Consider the following 18,331-nt stretch of genomic DNA (forward strand, 5'->3'; position numbering starts at 1 on the left):
GAGAATTTGGTGATGGGAGCAGAGGGTGGGGAAGAAGGTTTGGGCCTACCAAGTGTGAAGAATAATGAGCACAGGGCAGGAGCGGGCAGCTGTGTTGGAGGAGCCTGGAGAGGCCTGGGGGCATGGGGGTTTGGAGGCTTCAAGGATAGGCTTAAGCTGGAGCACGCTGGCCAGGAGGCGGGGCGGGGGGCAGGTGCTGAGTCCTGTACCTCCGTCAGTAACTTGAGAGTCCCAGAGCTGGTCTCTGTTGGTGTGATTTTCGTCAGGGGATCCTGGCAGTCTCCCAAGAAGGCACCCTAGTTCAGAAGCCTGAAGTCCAAACCTTGGGGCCCACCTGCATGCGTCATGCTGGGGAAGGAATCCAGAGCTCATGGAGTCTGGGGCCCTTCCACAGCTTTGTACCAACCAAAGAGTCACATCAATTCCACAACTTCGAACAAACCAGAGTCACGTCAAAGGCCTAGAAGTCTTTGAGGGGTAACTTCCTCAGAGCTGCTACTCCCAGGAGGTGTGGCTGACTGGGGCCTGGAATGAAGAAACTGGGCAAGTTCCTGGGCCCCCGAGGCTGCTTCTGGCCCCCCCTCACAAGCTCTGCCAGTTCTACTCGGGACTGGGCCCCCAGCATCTGCCGTTATTCCCAGCAAAGTCAGAGTCGGTAGGATCCCAAAGCCTGGAGTGTCTGGGTCCGGATGTGGAAGTTGCTTCTCTCTTGCTCCCCACTTCAGTGCCCTGGCCTGCTTAACAGCCTCTTCAGGCCCCGAGAAGAGGGCTTCCTGGGCTACAGGAGGGAACCCGGGGGTCATGGGGTAACTTGGCCAGTTAACCCCTTCCCACACACAGGAAGTCCCCAGAACCACTGGAAGGACAGTGCTGATTTCTGGGTCTGAGAACAGGGACCTCGCACCGCCGCCTCCTCCTCCCAGCAGATTCAGAATTCGGGAGATGACCTTCAAACCATGTGAATTCGTGTTTCTACCTCCTGGCAAGGACAACAGGAAGTCAGGATAGAAAGGGAGAGCGCCCACACCCTCCAGAGAGCCCCGCCGCGGAGGTGGTGGGTTTACTCTTGGCTGCTCAGTCTGACCCAAGCCCAGGAGAAGAGCTGCTGGAGGGATTTCTATCCTGAGAAAGGCTGCCCAGTCTGAGTCCAAACTAAGCACAGTGTGTTGGAAGGTTCTCCAAGTACTTCAGAGTCCAAACTTGGTTTCTGAGCAGGCTTGCAGCCTCATGTCCCATTCTACTGGAAAGGGAAACTGAATTTTGGACACCTGGTGGGAACTGGCATCCTGTCTAGCAACTGAGTACCCCCAAAACTACCACCCAGCTTCTGCATGGTCCTGAGGAAAAGGGGAAGGGCCCCACAAGCCTACTTTCTGCCCCTAGCCCAGCCATCATCACTCTACCCCTGTGCCAGAGTTGTCCCTGGCCAGACCACATGAATGGTAGGCACAATAGCTGTCCCCCAAAGATGTCCTCATCCTAACCCTTAGACCTTGTGACTATGTTACTTTGCTTGGCAAAGGACATTGGAGATATGATTAGGTTTAAGGATTTTGAAATGATATCATCCTGTGGACCCAATCTAATTATGAGTCCTTGAAGTGGAAGGAGAGAGGTGTGACAACAGGAGGATGGTGAGAGAGATGTGATGCTTCTGATTTTGAAGATAGAGAAAGGGGACCACCAGCCAAGGGATGTGGGCAGCCTCTAGAAACTGGAAGAGGCAAGGCAATAGATTCTACTCTAGAGCCTCCATAAGGGAACACAGTCCTGCCAACACCTCAATTTTATGCCAGCGAAACCTGTGTCAGACTTCTAAACAGTAGTACTGAGTGGTGATAACTTTGTTTTAAGTCACTACGGGTTACTGCCACTGCAGGGAACCAGTAACCTGGGTATGTCTTGGTCTCCTTTTATAGTGAGTGGAAGGGCCTTCTGTGAGGTAGAGGAGGTCTCCCCACAAGTGCAGCCGGGTGTGGGGAAGGATGGGAGCTTCATATGCCTGGAGTGGGGGAGGGTCAGGTGGTGGGCAAGGCGGTGGGTCCCAGCCCTCTCGGACTGGCTGCCGCTTGGTCAGTGTGAGCCTCCCTTAATTTCCGTTTCCCTCTGATGCTTTGTGACCAAGATACAGACCTTTCTAAACTGCTCTGCCCCAACCCCACCAAGCTGGGAGCCTCGTCTTTTCCCAGGGGCTGGGGGAGTGACATTGGCCTTGGCCCCAGACTTGCACTGAAAGTGGAACAAGGAGAAGTTCAACCTCTCCTCCTGGGTTCTGGGTGCTCACGGGGGAGCAGATGTGGGCACAGGAGCCTCCTGCCCTAGAGTGGACACGGCAAGGTGGGCGAGTCCAGCTGTGTCCTACCCTCCAGGTTTCGAGGGCTGGGAATGGAAACTCCAGGCCCTTTGTCTTGCTTCTCCAGGACAGTTATGGGATTTTCGTCCCTTTAAATGGGATGTGCTGGGGGCACCTGGGTGGCTCAGCCGGTTAAGCAGTTAAGCAGTTAAGTGTGTGCCTTGGGCTCAGGTCATGATCCCAGAGTCGTAGGATTGAGCCCCACCTTGGGCTCCCTGCTCAGTGGGGAGCCTGTTTCTCCCTCTCCCTCTGCATCTGCCCCTGCTTGTGCTTTCCCTCTCTCAAACAAAATTCTTTAAAATGAAGAATGTGATGGGCTGCCTTTTGTCAGGACTAGGGACTACAACATGGAGAAGATGTTGGCCTCACTCTCTTCACTCCAACAGGAGAGCCCCTTCAGCCCCTCTCACCATCTCAGAGATTAGCGGTTAGGGCACCTGCTGCTGCCCTGACTCTGCAAATACCCAGGAGCTGCCCTGGGCCTTAGTTCAGCCCTGAGACCATTAGCCACATTTCCACTTTGCCCTTCCGCCCAAACACCAGCCAGCTAGCTTTCTAGAACCCCCTAGAAAAGGGCAGCTCTGCTCTGAGCTCTGGAATAGGGGGACCCTGAGGGCTGAAGCCCCGAAGCTAGCCTGCAACTCTGGGCCACGCCTCATTCCTGTCGTCTGAACCCAGCCCTCCACAAGCCCTGGCCGTCCCTGCCGGAGGTCAGTGCAGATGCTGAGTCCCCGTGAAAGACCCAAAGGGGTCAGCCCGGGTGGCTTAGCGGTTTGGCGCCGCCTTTGGTCCAGGGCGGGATCCTGGACCCGCAGGATCGAGTCCCATGTCAGGCCCCCTGCATGGAGCCTGCTTCTCCCTCTGCCTGTGTCTCTGCCTCTCTCTCTCTCTCTGTATCTCTAATAATAAATAAAATCTTAAAAAAAAAAAAAAGACCCAAAGGGAACAATCCCGAAGAAGAGCTTGAAGATGAGGACAGGACAGGATGCCCTGGAGGACACCTCCTGTATCCAGGGGCACCACATAAGGGGCCACTGCTTGCTGTTTGAGTGGCTGTGGACCTCACTGGGCCCTTGGCTCCACAGCCTCTGGCCTGGCCCTGACCAAGCAGACCCATAGCCCTAGACACTGGTCCTGCCAGAGAGAACCCTCACCCACCAGGCTCCAAGTCCCTCAGTAGAGCTGTCCCTGTGCCTGTGTCCCTTCTACTGTATGTTCATTTGCCCGTGTGTCCCATGTGCATCCTGGGCCGTGTGTTTGTGCTCTGCGCATTGGGGATTTTGTATCCGTGTGTGTGTTGGGGGGGGGGGGGGGCGGGAGGCAGCCCCGCGTGTGTGTCAGCGCGCACGGATCCAGACCTCAACGTGCAGGCCTCAGGGTCGTCAGGGGCTGCGGCAGGGCCTGGGGCTGGAAGGGTGGTCCTTGGAGCCCCCGTGGCGCGGGCAGGGACTGCAGAGGGTGGTGGAGCCCGGGCTGGCTCCGGACGCCGGTCCTCGTGTCCGCGGAGGCGGCCGCAGGGCGGGCCGGCGGCGTCAGCCTTGAGCGGCCATCAATAGCGCGCGGTTAATTAATTTGATGGGAACAGCAGGGACCGCCGTTTGCATTTAGTGAAGTTCCAGGAACTTCCAACCTCATCTTCATAATTGGCCTCATAAATTGTAAGAAAGAGAGAGATCAGCAAAGCGGGAGGGAGGAGGGGTTGCTCGTCCGTCCTTATTTAATTTTATTGCTGAAATTCATCTTTTTAGCCTCCTCCGGAATCGGCTCTCCCTGCCGGATTTGCCTAATCATGATAAATTAATATTCATTTCCCCGCCTCTTACCCGGCTCCCGCGCTTGGATGGAGTCGGATGCAGTCGGGGAGGGTCTCCCTCCAGCCCCTTGGCCAGGCCTTGGTGGGAGCCCCCAAGGGGAACTTGTGTGAAGAAAGGGAAGTGGAGCCTGGGAGTGGGGCTGGTGGGGAGCCCCCCCCCCGTTACCCTGGGGGGTGGGGGGTGCAGGGTGATGGACTGGGGCTCCCAGATGAGGGGCTCTTGAGGCCCCCTGCAGGTGCCTGGGCAGACAGCCCAAAGAGTCCAGGGTGTGAGGCTCAACCACCCCTGCCCAGGTAGGGTTAGGTGGGAGGGGCTGGAAAAGTCTGAGAAGGCCCTTCTGGAGGCCCAGAGGCCCAGACTGGGGCAGACAGGATAGCTAGTTCCCATTGAGAAGTGGGGGGGGGGGGGGGGACGCTGGGGGGAGAGAAGGGATGGCTGCCCGCCTGACCTGGTCTCTGCAGCACACCTCTGCTGACGAGGGGTGCCCCAGGAAGACTCCAGTGGGAACCTGGCCTCCTCTGTGGGGCCTCACAGGTGCCCAGGGTCTCTGGGCAGCAGAAGTGGCACCTCTGCTTCTCTACAGCCTAGGTCAGCTGGGTGGCAGACCTCTGACATCTCTGACGCTGGATACTTTGGCTAGGCCACGTGATTGCCCCAGCTCCCTGTTCTTCCTTGGTGAGGCCCTTTCCTGTGGCCTGCAGCAAAAGTGGTTGGAAGGGTAACGCAGGGCTGCTCTTCTCAGTGGGGTCTCATGGTCCGAAGGGGCAGAATTCTCTGTCTTCTTTAATCACAATTAGTATGTGAAACTAGGAGGGATTTAGACTATATCCAGCTCCTTGCCCTATCATACAGACAAGGAAACTGAGGACCAGAGATTAGAGGTGACTGGCCCAGCCAGAGTCTCACAGAAGTCAGGGGAGTGGGATGAGGAGTGAGGGATGCTTTGGAGGCTGGGTGTGATGGGCAGGATTTGAAAGAAGACCCTCAGTAACCTTCACCCCCTCTCTCTTGAGTGTGGGTAGAGCCTTCAACTATGATGAGGTTATGTTAAGTGAAGGTGCAGTCAGATTTGAAGCATGATGAGGAGTCAACATGCCTTTGCTAGCTCTGAGGATGGAGGGGGCTGCATGCATGGAGTTGCTGAGAGTAGCCTCCAGCTGACAGCCACAAGGAAACGGGACTATAGTCCTACAACCACAAGGAACTGAATTCTGCCAACAGTGAGAATGAGCAAGGAAGCTGATCTTGCCCAGAGCTTACAGCCTTGTGGGGCTGTATGCAGACAATTCAGCTGAGCCTTCCTGGACTTCCAGCCTAAAGAACTGAAAGTAAAGGACTTTGTTTTTAAGGGCTAAATTTGTGATGATTTGTTGTACAACAATAGAAAACTAATACACAGACTTAGGGGAAGGGTGTCTTGGGGGGCTTCTATGATGGGAAGGAGGGAGATGAGGTTGGAAGAAGTCTAGGGCTCTATCCTAATGCCATTTCCCTTTCCCCATATTCCCCACAGGGCAACATTGAGTGGAGCTGCTCCCCAGCTGCCAAAGTCTTCACCACTCCCTATTGTTTTACCTGAGACCCAACCCTTAGAAGCATTTAAATCTGTGTGACTCCTGCCAGGTGAAGCCTGGATCCCTGAGTTATGAGGAGCAGGGATTCACCTCTCACAGGAAAGGGTCTTTGACAGGAGAAACTTCTATGGAATTGCCTCAGGGAGAGCCTTTCAGGATGTAGGTAGTGGCGGGCTGATAATTCAATATACTTGCAAACCAGAGATTCCCTCCCTATCCCAAATCTGAGTTTTAAAAAATATTTATTCATGGGGCCTGGGTGGGTGCTGGGAGGAGATATTTTTGATTCCTACTGGAAGGCATTAGCTTCTCTATCAATTGGAGAAGATTGGTTGACCTTTTGCAAGTTATGGCAAGAGTCTCCAGTGAGGAGGCATAGCTGCACCATATATCTGGTTTGTTTTAGCAACATTTTAGCAGTGTTTATTGATTGAGCCTGGCCAGTCCACCTCTAACCTAGGCCTGCATATATCATGTAAGCTTCCCAACAGTGCCGTGGGTTATTGTATTATCCTCATTTTGCAGAGGAGGAAAGGGAGACCCAGAGAGGTGCATTCACTTGTGCTCAGTCACACAGCACGTGAGGAACAGAGCTAGGTTTTAGCTTTGATCTCTGTGACCCAGAAAGCCCAGTTGGTTTCCCTGGCTGTTCTCTAGCCAGATCTCACTGGGCCTTCTTTTAACCTCTCTGTCCTCCCATGTATCTAAATCCAAAGTTGTCAGTCTGTGGAGGGTTCCTAATACTGCTGTTGAAGGACATAACTGCTGGCCCTGAGTCCTGGGATTTTGAATCAGCCAATGCCCCCTTGCCCCCAGATGGGAGCCCCTGATCTCTAACCTCCATTAGGGAATTAGTGGTGTGGGAGGCACAGACTCTAATCTCCAATCCTGCTGGAAGCAGGGGTCTTGGCTGTATAGCTCACATATATCCCTATACATGCCTGACAGATGGCCCCACACATGTCCCTGCACACACCTGACCCTTCTCTGTCAGCTCCCACCTCAGAGCTTGAGAGCCAAGGTCCCCCACCCACCCACCCACCTGGCGGTCCTCCATGACCCTTCATCCAAGTGGCGATGGAAGCTGTGGGACCAAGTGAAGGAGGAGAGCTCCAGGAAGATGCACTGGAGAAGCCCTGCTTGCTGCTGCCCAGTCTGTAGTATGCAACCATGCAGCTTCTCAGTCTCTACTGTGAAGTACAGACTCAGACCACAGATGCCCGCCCCCCGGAACCTGACTCCATGAGCAAGAGGAAAGCTCTCTCTTCTCCATGCTTCAAGTCCTATTTTTCTGGACCTCACTCCCTCCACCTAGAAGGAACAATCAGGCTTCTCTGGGATCTGGAATGGGAGCGGCTGTCCCGACGCAGAGGGATGGTGAGACAGAGGAATGCTCCAGGAGTCATCTTTAGGGACAGGGGTATCGCCGCAAACGGGTATCCTGCCGGACGGCCTTCGGGTGAGCTGGGTGGCCGCTGCCAGGTGTCCAGGGCGCGGACTGGGCAAGTATTGAGGCCGATGGGCGCGTTTCCCAGAATAGGCCAGCAGAGGGCGCGCGAGGACCAACGAAGAGGACCCTTCGGAGAAGCGGGGTAGTGTGCGCAGGCCGAGTTGGGGGTGTGGCAGAGAGGGCTCCAGCTACCGCCCAGCGGAGCTTCTCTGAGGTCCAGGAAGGCGAGGAGGAGGCTAGGGCCGGAAGGGTCCAGAATAAGCTGCGGCTACACAGTCCCTCGCTCCTCCTCTGGAGGCAGCCACTGGGGATGTGGCCTAGCACCCCTTCTTGGTTGGCTAGACCCTCCCCATCACCTGGCAGGGAGCAGGGTCCTGGACTGGTGGGTGACCTTGACGCTGAATCGGGTGGGACCCTTTCCCCAGACTCACCTCTGGCCCGGATTCTGTGCCTCAGTTTCCCCTTGGGTGAGTTCTGTCCTTGCTTCTGGAAGCTCCAAACTGGGAGACCAGGTGAGATGAGACCACTCAGTAAGAGGGTCCCAGGAAGACCACTACCTCCCCACTCCCCCCCCACTTCCTTCCTGAACCTTGTACTCTGAGCTTGGGGGAAAATAGAAAACGATGGAGAGAGAAGAGTGAGTGATGGAGGGAGAGGTGGTGCTGGAGAAGCAAATGGAAGGGAAGCAAATGGAGTGGGAGGGCGGTGGTGGTAAGAGCAGGTATGAAGAGGGGTCTAGTCTCTGGGCAGAAGCCCTCCCAGGGCTTGGGCAATCTGTGACTCTCCTGGCTGTCCTGGGGGCTGAGCTCCCCACTGCATCCCGGGAACCATTGCTCCGCCCGCCGGAAGCTCGGCTCCAGCCACCAAGATTTATAGCTAGGCCAGGCCCAGCGACCTTGGACGGATAACTAATGACAGGTCAGTAACGCTACAGAAAAAGTGAACTGGTAGGGGAGGAGGGACAAGGCCTATCAGCCCACATTTCTTACTAGTGCTGCTGCCTCTCACTGCAGTCTCCTTGCTGGGGGTTTCTCTGTGGGCCTCCCTGAAGGGTGATGGTTAACGGCTAAAATAGGAGAGAACAGGGAGGAGGAACCAATGTGGGTCACGTGACAGTGAGGGAGCCAAGTGTCCTGTCCTGGAATACTTTCACTCCCCGCATTCCAGAGAGAGAAAGTCACATATGCTTGGGGAGCCCAGGTTAGCAGGTCAGTTCCTGTCAGGCGGAAGGCAGGGCGCCCTGGGAGAGACATGGTGGGGGGGTACCTAATATTTGGCCTGTGTTCCTGCTTGTAGGTGGGTTGGGGAGGCAGGGAGGGGCCTGGGTCTCAACAGCTAGGTCATCTGGTCCCTAGTGATAGTGGACCAAAGCCTTTTCCTCCAGCCTGGCAACTCCCCTCCCCCTCTTTGAGGTCACCTGGGTCATCCTCCAGGTTCCCAGTCTATTTCTGACACCCCAGGAACTCCAGAGTTGAGAGGAAGGAAGCAACTCTCTCAATACCTGGCCTCATAGATCTCCCCTAATAATCTCTGTGGGCATCAAGGTGCTTGTACAAATGCTTTTCCACTTTATAGTCCCATTTTATGGGTGGAGAAGTTGAAGCTCAGAAGCAGTCACCAGAGGTAGGAGCTGAGACTTGAATTCAGGTCCTCTGGCTCCAAATCATAGCCTCTCCCTACCCTGTTACCCTCAGGTCCTGGGCTCCTCCCCAGTCAGCTCGTCCAGAACTCCTGCCCCACTTTGTCGTCAAAGGAGACACCTAATAAAGGGACCACTGTGGAAAGGGTGTTCTTTTGCCAAAGTAGATACAGGGTAACATAACAACCCTGGACAAAGTATAGGGCAGTCGCAGTGGGATAGGGGAACATATCTGGGCTGCATATACCCTTCATCTTGGGGGACTTGATGCCCAGTGTTTGTACATGTGGAGTCCTGTGTGCTCATTCACACTATTACTTATTCCTTCAACAAACAGGTATTGAGTGGAAACCATGTGCCATGCCCTGGGGATATAGGGGCGGCACTGGGGAGCTTATATTCTAGCACAGGGAGTACATAGAATAGGTATGTTTATGGTGTGTGGTAATGAGTGGATTCCCTGCAGAGTAGAAGCAAGCATGAGCAGAGACATATGCAAGGCACCAACTCTCCTTCTGGGATAGAGACTAAATCTTCACCCATCACCTCAGCCCCTTAGTCCACATCCAGACCCTCACATAACCAAAACCTGCTCCTTATACTGTTTTACTCGATCAACTTGGAAACCTGAGAGATCCTTGACTCCAGGAGTGGCTACATAATTTCCAGGGCCCGTGGCCAAATGAAAAATTCAGACTCCTTATTATAAAATTATAAAGAATTTCAAGAGAGCATTAAACCAAGTATGGGGTCCTTCTAAATGCAGGGGGCCCCCCTGGGACTGTGCAGTTCATATGCCTATGAAGTTGGCCTAGTCTGGCACTTTCCCATTCATTGACCTCCTGGTCCTCTCCATTTTTTTTTTTTTTTAAGATCTTATTTGAGAGAGAGAGAGCACATGCAGAGGGGGGAGGGAGAGGAAGAAGCAGATTCCCCACTGAGCAGGGAGTCCTAACATGGGGCTTGATCCCAGGACCCCGAGATCATGACCTGAGCCAAAGGCAGGCACTTAACTAAGCCACCCAGGCACCCTTCCTTATTTTTTTAAGTTTATTATTATTATTTTTTAGTAGTTTCTACATCCAACGTGGGCTTGAACTCATGATCCCAGAGATCAAGAGTCACATCTTCTTTGGTCTAAGCCAACCAGGTGCTCTGGTCTTCTCCTTTTCTATGTCTGTGCTGGCTCAGGCCTCACAGGTCACATTCCTGTGGACCTGCCCCAGCCTCCTTGGGGGCCTTCTAGCCTAAAGCCTCTTCCCAGCTCCAGCATCCTGATCCTCATTTATGTAATGAGTCTCATTCCCACCATACTCAGTGCCATTCTCTTGGACTCTTGACCCCTTAGACTCCATGGCCCTAAACACCACTCCCTACAGGTTCCTATTTCCATACTTTTTTTTTTTTTTTTTAAACAGAATTCAATTCCTTTTAAGAATTTATTCTTCCTTTAGCCACCTCCTCCAGGTTGGCTCCAAAAATCTTTCTGATTTTTGTGTTGGAAATCTCACATCACAACTAGGTACTCGGATCAAAGCACAAATCATCTTTCGCCTTCACTCAGAGCCATTTGTCTGCTCCTTCGAGTAGACTTAAAATTCCGGAAGACAGGGATGGTGTCATATTCATCATTGTAACTCCACAGCACCTAGCTGACACATAACTGAGGGGCTCAGTTAATATTTGTTGATACAGTTTGTATGTGTTTGTAAGCCCTGAATTGTGTGTGCAGGGCTGTGTCCACAAATAAGCATTTCTGCTTATGTGTGTATATACTTCCATATCCATGCATGCACAGGGGTATTGGGATCGTATGTGTGCACAGACATAAGGGTTGTTTCTGTAGGCATGTGTACTGATCACAGATGCATGGCTATGCATGCTCCGTGTTGCATGCGTTTATGTTAGTGGATGTGTACCTAGATCTGGGTGGCAGATGCAGAAAAACATGTGTCTGTGGTCCTGTGAGGTGGGGGTTATGCCTGGACAGGAGCTGCAGGTGCACCGTGCAAGGACACAGGCGGCTGGCGCGTGTGCGGGCCATGTGTGTGCACAGCTGCGTGTCCTGGCCGCGGGCAGGCCTGCCGCCCAGTGCGCCCAGCGCTCCCGCTGAGCTCGCCGCTTTGTTCCTCCGCCGCGGGCGGCTGCGTGGGCTCCTGGCTCCTGGGCCCCGGCGTCTCGGCCCCGCCGTGATTGGCGGCCGGGTGGGCAGCTCGGCTCCCTCCAGGGCGGGCGGAGCCGGATCGGCTCCCGTTACCGCGCAGGGGGTAGGGGTGGGGGTGGGGGTGCGCCAAGCCATCCATCTTCTGTTATTACAGCGTAATGGGGCTGCTCGGGCGCCCGCCCATTTGTCATCGGCCTCGTTCGCTGATAACGGGCATTTGTCATCACTTTCCTCTGCGCCAATGTCATCAGCGCCGCTGACAGGCAGGGCGGGGGTGGAGGGGGGAGTGTCGTGTGTATGAGCACAGGCGCGTACACATGCGCATGGGCCTGCTGGACACACAGTCCTGCACACACAAACAGGCACACCCCCAAGAGGGCACACCAAACCTGTGGGGACACATGCCCCTGTGTGTGGATCAAAGCTCCCCAGAGACGGATACACACATGCACACACACACTCAGAACAGCCTCATCTGTCAAGCAGCTATTCCCAGCTGGAGATCTCTTCCCCAGTCGAGGAGACCCGGGCTGGGGGAGGTGCTGGTTCATGGTTAATGGCAGCTTGAGTGCAGGTGGCCCTCTGCCAGCTCCCTGTGTGCACACGTGTGACATCAGCCACCAACATTTACTAAGCCCCTTACAGTCTCTACAGGCTTGTGTGGGACTGTGTGTTCTATTGGCAAAGTGTGACAGCGCAGGTACCGCCACATAGACTCTCAGACACAAGGACTTTGGGGAAGTCTGCAGGGCTGGGTGGTGGGATGGTGGGTGGTGGGAATATAGGTGGTGGTCCCCATGATGCCTTCTTCCTGACCCTCCAGAGACAGTGTAGCTTGGGAGTCATCTTCTTTGACCAGACTCTGAGCCTAGGCTGATTTGCAGCAAGAGGGACTCAGGAAAGACTCCAGAAAGAACTTCCTCTCTGGACCGGGTGTGAAGCAGTTTGGAGTAGGCATGACACTGGTAGCCAAGAAGGGAGCTTGGAAGGGAGAGACCTCTTGCCCATATCCTATGCCCTCTGGACTGGCTCAGGTACCAGCCCAGCTGGGGCATCGATGATGTGTTTCCTGGTGCTGCCTTCTGGCATAGTCACTTCAGGATGGCATAGGGGACTCCATTAGCCCATATCAGTCTCTCTCCCCAATCTCTCTGGTTCCTAGTTGTCTGGCACATATTAGGTGCTCAATAAATAACTGTTGAATGACTAAATGATTGAAGATAGGGTATGTGGAGGTAGGGAGTCTTCCTAGTCCCTTCCACCTGCCACTGATGGGCCAGATCTCATCTCTTGCCTACCCCCCTAACTCCTTTCCTCATTCCTTTGTAGTCCCCCCAATTCCCCTTCTCCCCCAGCTTCTCCCTCCTGGGCTGAGGGGGAGGGGGTGGGGGCAAGGTCCCCTGGCAGAGCAGGGCTCGCTTGTTCCTTGTAAATGAAGACCATAATTAACATTAAATTAAGGTAATACAAATGAAGGCAACATAGAGGCTGACAAGATGAGCGTTTGGGGAGGCAGTGGGGAGAAGTGATTCATATTTTTAATTTACTGTACGGATGGGCCGTGTGGCTGGGGAGCGGGCGGCTCGCGTGGAGGGGGTGTCGCCCCGCAATGTTTGCTGGGCTCTGAGCAAGCACACAATGACTATTAAACTCAACTGTCCATATAATGGGACAGATTCGACATGACGCCCACTGGAGCACCAGGAGCCTGGCCGGCCAGGCTGTAAATCCTGCCCACACAGCGCCTGGCTGTCCACTTGCTGACCTAGCCCGGCTTGGCCCAGGCCTGTGGTCTGGTGGGCACAATTCCGAAAGGGCCTGAGAGGGGTGTTTGACCTAGGCAGTCACAGGGGCCAAGAGGGTGCTGGCCCTTGGCCCTGACTGAGCTCAGGGTTGGGGCAAGGTGTCACTGGCAGGTCATGTCTTAATCATGCTGGCGTTGAGGTGGGTGCTGGTAATGCCCTCTCAGCTCAGGACCTTGGTGCCGGGATGGGGCCGGAGCTCTGTGGTCCCACATGTGGTCTGATCCAGGAAATGAAGACACTGGTGTCCTCTTTCAAAGAGGGGAGCTAATTGTTTGCATTATCACCATCATAGCACATTTACCAAGCACCTACTCTGCACTGGCCCCCCACTTCTGACTCATTAACTGACGCCTCACAACCATCCTATGAGGAAGAATTATCCCCATTTTACACATGGGTTAACTGAAGCTGAAAGACAGGGAGTAACTTGGTTCCAGAGCAAGCAAGTGGCTACTGCCCCATCCCATCCCTCCAAACCTCAGAGCCCGGGTCTACCCCCCTTGATCTTGTAAACTCTGTATACAGAATGAAGGCTGCATCCCAGGCAGCCCTCACCCACCGGACCCTGGAGCCTTCAACACGGAGTTCTCTGGGGACTTGGGTGTGGGTGCCCATCCGCCACCCTCCCTCCAGGAGTAGAAAGGTGCCAACAAGTCCCAGGCAGGCAAGGAGGGATCCCTGCTTACTCACTCTGCAAACAGAGCCTAAAGATGCTCATCCCTGGGATGAGAGACGCAAGTGTAATTTAGGTTTTGATATTATGAAAGTCTCGCTGCTCTAAAACAGCAGGGCACTCGGTGCCTCATTAATAAAGGATAAACTCGGAGTCTATTTACAAGGCGCTTTTTGGGGTTATTTACTCTCCAATATACATATGTAATGTTGCGCATACTTACCGCTAGGTATGGCTCATCTTTCCAGCCTGGGCCTTGGAGTTACCCTGGGGAGAAAGGGTCCCTGCAAGGTGGAGAGGATCACTGGGGACGAGGGACTGCATAGGGAGCCACCCCTGGCTGTAGGGAGGCTCTGTGAAAGATGACAGGGCCCCATTGAGGGAGGGAAGTCATAGAATTTTAGAGCTGGGAGGTAGAAGGGGCAGAGGGTGGACTTCATCTGTTTCCCCTTCCCTTCCTCCACCCCGAAGCTTAGTACCCTTAATGATAAGGTATAGGCCAGGCTCCCCTGCTGGGCCCCCAGGCTCTCCCTCCCTCCCAGCCCCTCCTATGTGAGGCCAGGGCATGCTGGCCTCCCTCATTAGGGCCCCTACTCTGACCAGATTCTGACCACACTGGGGAAGAGCCCCTGAAGTTGTGAAAGGCAGTCAGCCAATTCCTATCAGCAAGCATGTCCTGGGCAACTGCTGTGCACCTTAACACCACCCTTATCACAGCCCTCCCGCTCCTCCCACCGTGCCCAACAGTGCCTATAGTGGGCAAGGCCTTCCTCAAACCAAGATGGAAGCTACCTCCTAGCTCCTGGTGCCATTAGCTTGCCACAGTAGAGGTGGGTTCTCTGCAGCTGCTCAGTTGCCACCCTTCCTTGCAGCTGCTACCACCTTAGCCTAGACTTGATGTGCAGTAGCTTCGTGAATCTGCAGTCATCTTGTGCAATAGGGCACTGCTTTCATCTCCATTTTATGAGTAAACTGAGACATAGGTTAGGGAACTCACCCAATGTCATATAGCCAGTAGGTACCACGCTGGAATTATAACTCAGATTAGGGTTTTTAATCTCCCGAGGCCTCAGGAGCTCAAGAGGCCTGGGCCTTAACTGCCCATCCTGGCCCCTCTGCGAAGCTGGGTTTCCAACCAGCCCAGTGCATCTAAGCCCTGCCTTCCCAGAACACATCTCCCCTCACTGACTGATGGGTCATTCATGGAGTCATTGAGCATCCACCACCACATGCAGACTTGGGCCTGGATCTATCGCCTGGACTAGTGTAAGCTTATGGCAGTGGAGGCCTTGGTTGGAGATCCTGGTTAATGTACAGGAGAGCATGGAGATAAGACTGCCCACCCATATATTCCACAGCTTAGAGTTGGAAGGCTCTCTGCTGGTCAGCCTAATGGATGATGAATGCGTGGCCCAGGGCCCAGTCTAGAGGTAAAGATGAGCAACACTGCACCACCTCCTTCCCAACCCAGCCAGTTTGGACCACGGAGATATCTGGTGGCCTCACCTTTTTGTAAGGGAGCCCTGGGTAGAAGTACCAGGGTCCAACCAGTCCCTTAGGAGTCCCCAGGGGTCTAAAGGGACATAATCATTATTGGGGTGGAGCTAATGGCTGCTCTGGGCCTCAGTGAGATAAGAGCAGGTTTTCATATTCTTCCCAATCTCAGAGTCGGGGGAGAGCTGACCTGGATGGTGCTGGACAGAGGGAGGATGGCAAGCAGGAGGATCTGATCCATCATTGTTGGTGAACAATGAGCCGTCACCACCCTAATTAAAGATGTAATTACAGCAAATACATTCCAGGCTGAGAATGAATGACGGATGGTAGGAAGGCACCTTGTAGCCAGCAGCCAGGACATGCTGCCCCTGAAAAGCTCCCTACTCTAAGCTGGGAAACCCTCCTCTCAGCAGCATCCCCCAGTGGGTACAGGATGTCCTGGTGCCTCCTGGCAGGACAGACAGGCAGAGACTGAGGCTGGGGCTGACGGGACAAGCAAGGGCCAGGGGCTGGGAACTTGTTGGAGGATTGAAGGTGGAAGGAGGCCAAGAAGCCAGCATGAGGGAGTATGGGATGGTGTGCAGCAGGCAAGGGAGCCGGGTCAGGGAAGAGCAGGTATCTCTGTGAGAGTTATCACACATTCCTCATTGGGGAGCACAAAATAGGATTTCAGGGCATATCAGCTTGGGGGTAATCAGGCCCCTGCAAAGGCCAGAGGGACCCATGACATTGACCCTTGGGCCAGGGGCAGGCAAAGGGGACTCAGTGTGGATACGGTAACCATAATGGGGAATCTGGTGGGCCATATTGGCTTTTAGGTCTGGCTCAGGTATCAGGGACTGGGGTGGGGGGGGAACTATCCTGAGGGCTTATTTGTCCTTATCTGGGGTCAGGGCGGGGGACTGGTCACATGAAGAGAAGAGAGGGGAACTCCTCCCAGTGACTTGGCTGCTGCTGCTCCCTCCTTCAGGAGGAAAGGCCTCCACCTACTCCCTCCACATCCCCTATTGCTGCCCAGGGCCACCTCAAAAGCTGTGGGCACTGGCTGTCCAGAATGCCTGGCCTCAGGACATCTTGTTTTGGGATCTGAGCATCTGGATTCCAAGGCCTGTTAGCCCTGGGCCCCCACCCTCACTTACTTTCAGGGAATAGGAAACACTAAGCACAGGGTCAGGTCACTCTGAGGCCAACCTGAGCTGTGACCGTCCTAGGGTCAAGGCAGGAATGCCAGCCTGGATTGGGAGCTCGACGGCTCTAGCCTCCTGGCTCTGTCTGCTGGGGTGGCCCCTGGCCAGGGTCCCTTGGGGTGTGTGGGCTGACCCCAGGGGAGACCGAGCTTGGGGTGGGGAGGGTGGAGAGTCCAGGCAGGCAGGCAGAGGGGAGGGAGGGAAGACCACTGACAGCAGAACAAATGCTTGTAATTTTATAACCAATCTCAGTGTGTCCGTGGGGGGCCGTTTGTGCCTCCACTCAGGACCAATCAGCCTGACAGAGCTATGAGTCTGCCTGAGTGAATGTGAGCAGCTTCCCCCCCCAACACCACTTACTGCAATCTCATTACCCGCCCAGCCCAAGACTGGCCAGAGTGGAGGGGAGGCAGGGACGAGGGATCCAGCCCACGCTAGAGCATAGCCAGGCCAGAGCCAGGGCTGGGCCTGGGGCTAGGAGGGCAGGTGGGCGGCCTCCAAGGTCCAGGGGCTCAAGGGGAGGATGGGGAGGCAGGCTTAGGAAACATTTACTGAACCCATTGGTGGTTGGGCATGTAGAAGTGGGCAGGGCACAAACCCCTGCCCTCAAGGGGCTTGCAGTCTGCTGGGAGCAGATAGAAAGATTACAGAGGGATGGGCCCTGGTGAAGGTGGAGATGGCAAAGTGACCCGAGAATGAGGAGGGGTAAAGCCCTAGAACAGAACTGGCACTGGGCACGGGGCGGGAAGGTGAATGTAAGAAAATCAAGGGAAGAGGAACCAGAGGAACCTCAGTAGTCCATGTAGAGCCCTGGCAGAGAGGTACAGGGCACAGGAGAGAAATGCCCACTTGGGGAAAGAGGAGGGCGGCCAGAAGGAGCCGGCTGGGCAGTGGTGGATATTAAAAGACAGCCTTGCTGGATATCTGGCTCTGGGGATGGCTATGTGCCCATTAGTCTCTCTAATTGTCAAAAATCTAATTTAGTGTCTGGAGCCCGGGCCGGCCTCGGGTTAAATGGAGGGAGGCAGGCCTAGCCATAAATCTGCCCTCCCAGTCTGGGCTGGTGCTAATTCTACAGTTAAGTGAGGGGGTGAGGAGGGCAGCAAGATGGGACAGGGAGGGTTCTGGAGAGGGGCTAACTCTGACTCTGCATGCCAGACCCCGTGTGCTAAGTCATAGCCAGGCCCTCCTCTCTTGCTGGAGGAAGGGGACTTGCCTGGGCTCATTTGGACCATGCAAGGCAAGTGCCTCAATGTGTGATGAACTCAGGACTAAAGTCCTCTCAGATCTTTGTGGCTGGGATTGTATACCCATCAGCCCCTCCTCCCCACCGGGCCCACTCTGGGTCTATGGGGGCTCAGCTCCTGCAAAGTGATCAGTAGGAACATTACACTTCCTAATAACATAGTGAGAGGCCTTTGGTGAGGAAGGGGGCATGGGGATTCACATCATGTGATCAAGTGACCAGTCATCCTATTCACCAGGTGACCACAAATAGCAGCCTCAGTGATGGGGACCTGCGGGCCATTCCTCATTAGGGAGAACAAACACAAACCTTTGGGTGGCCTAGCCTCTCCTTGACTGGGTCACTCCAAACATGGTGCATGGACAGACGGGCAGCTGGACTCCCCAAGGGCCTCATGTGTCCTTAGGCAGGGGAGGGCTCTCCACCTGGGCTTGGTAATGACCTCACTCCCCTCAGAGCTGCTAATTGAAAGCAAGGGGTGTGGCAGGCGCAGCAGGAAATGTTGGGGGGACTGAGAGGGCTCCCTGAGAGGCTCTGCTTCCGTGGGGGGAGGAAAACAATTTCTCCTGGCTTCAGCTCCATCTCACCAGGCACCCACCCGGCCTCTCCCGCTGCTAACGAAGTGCCTTTAATTAGCAGCCTAATAAAATGCTCTTAATTGGCAAGAGCCAATCAGGAAGAAGAGAGGTCTCCTCCCTTAGTCATTGCCAAGGGTGGTGCAGTTCTAGGTTTCAAGGCAGAGGGATTCCAGACCAGTCCTGCTTTAGGACAGTGACTTCTGGGCTGAGTCTTCCAAGGGTATGCCCTAAATGCCAGCTCTCCTGACACTGGTTTGAAGGTGAGACCCATAATACCCAGGCCCAGCCTCTGCTCAATTATGGGCTCAGGAGACTGGCTGGTGAGTGACAGCTGAGTAGATGCCAATGGCC

This window comes from Canis lupus, chromosome 29 (assembly GCF_048164855.1).
Source record: "Canis lupus baileyi chromosome 29, mCanLup2.hap1, whole genome shotgun sequence".
NCBI lineage: Eukaryota > Metazoa > Chordata > Mammalia > Carnivora > Canidae > Canis > Canis lupus.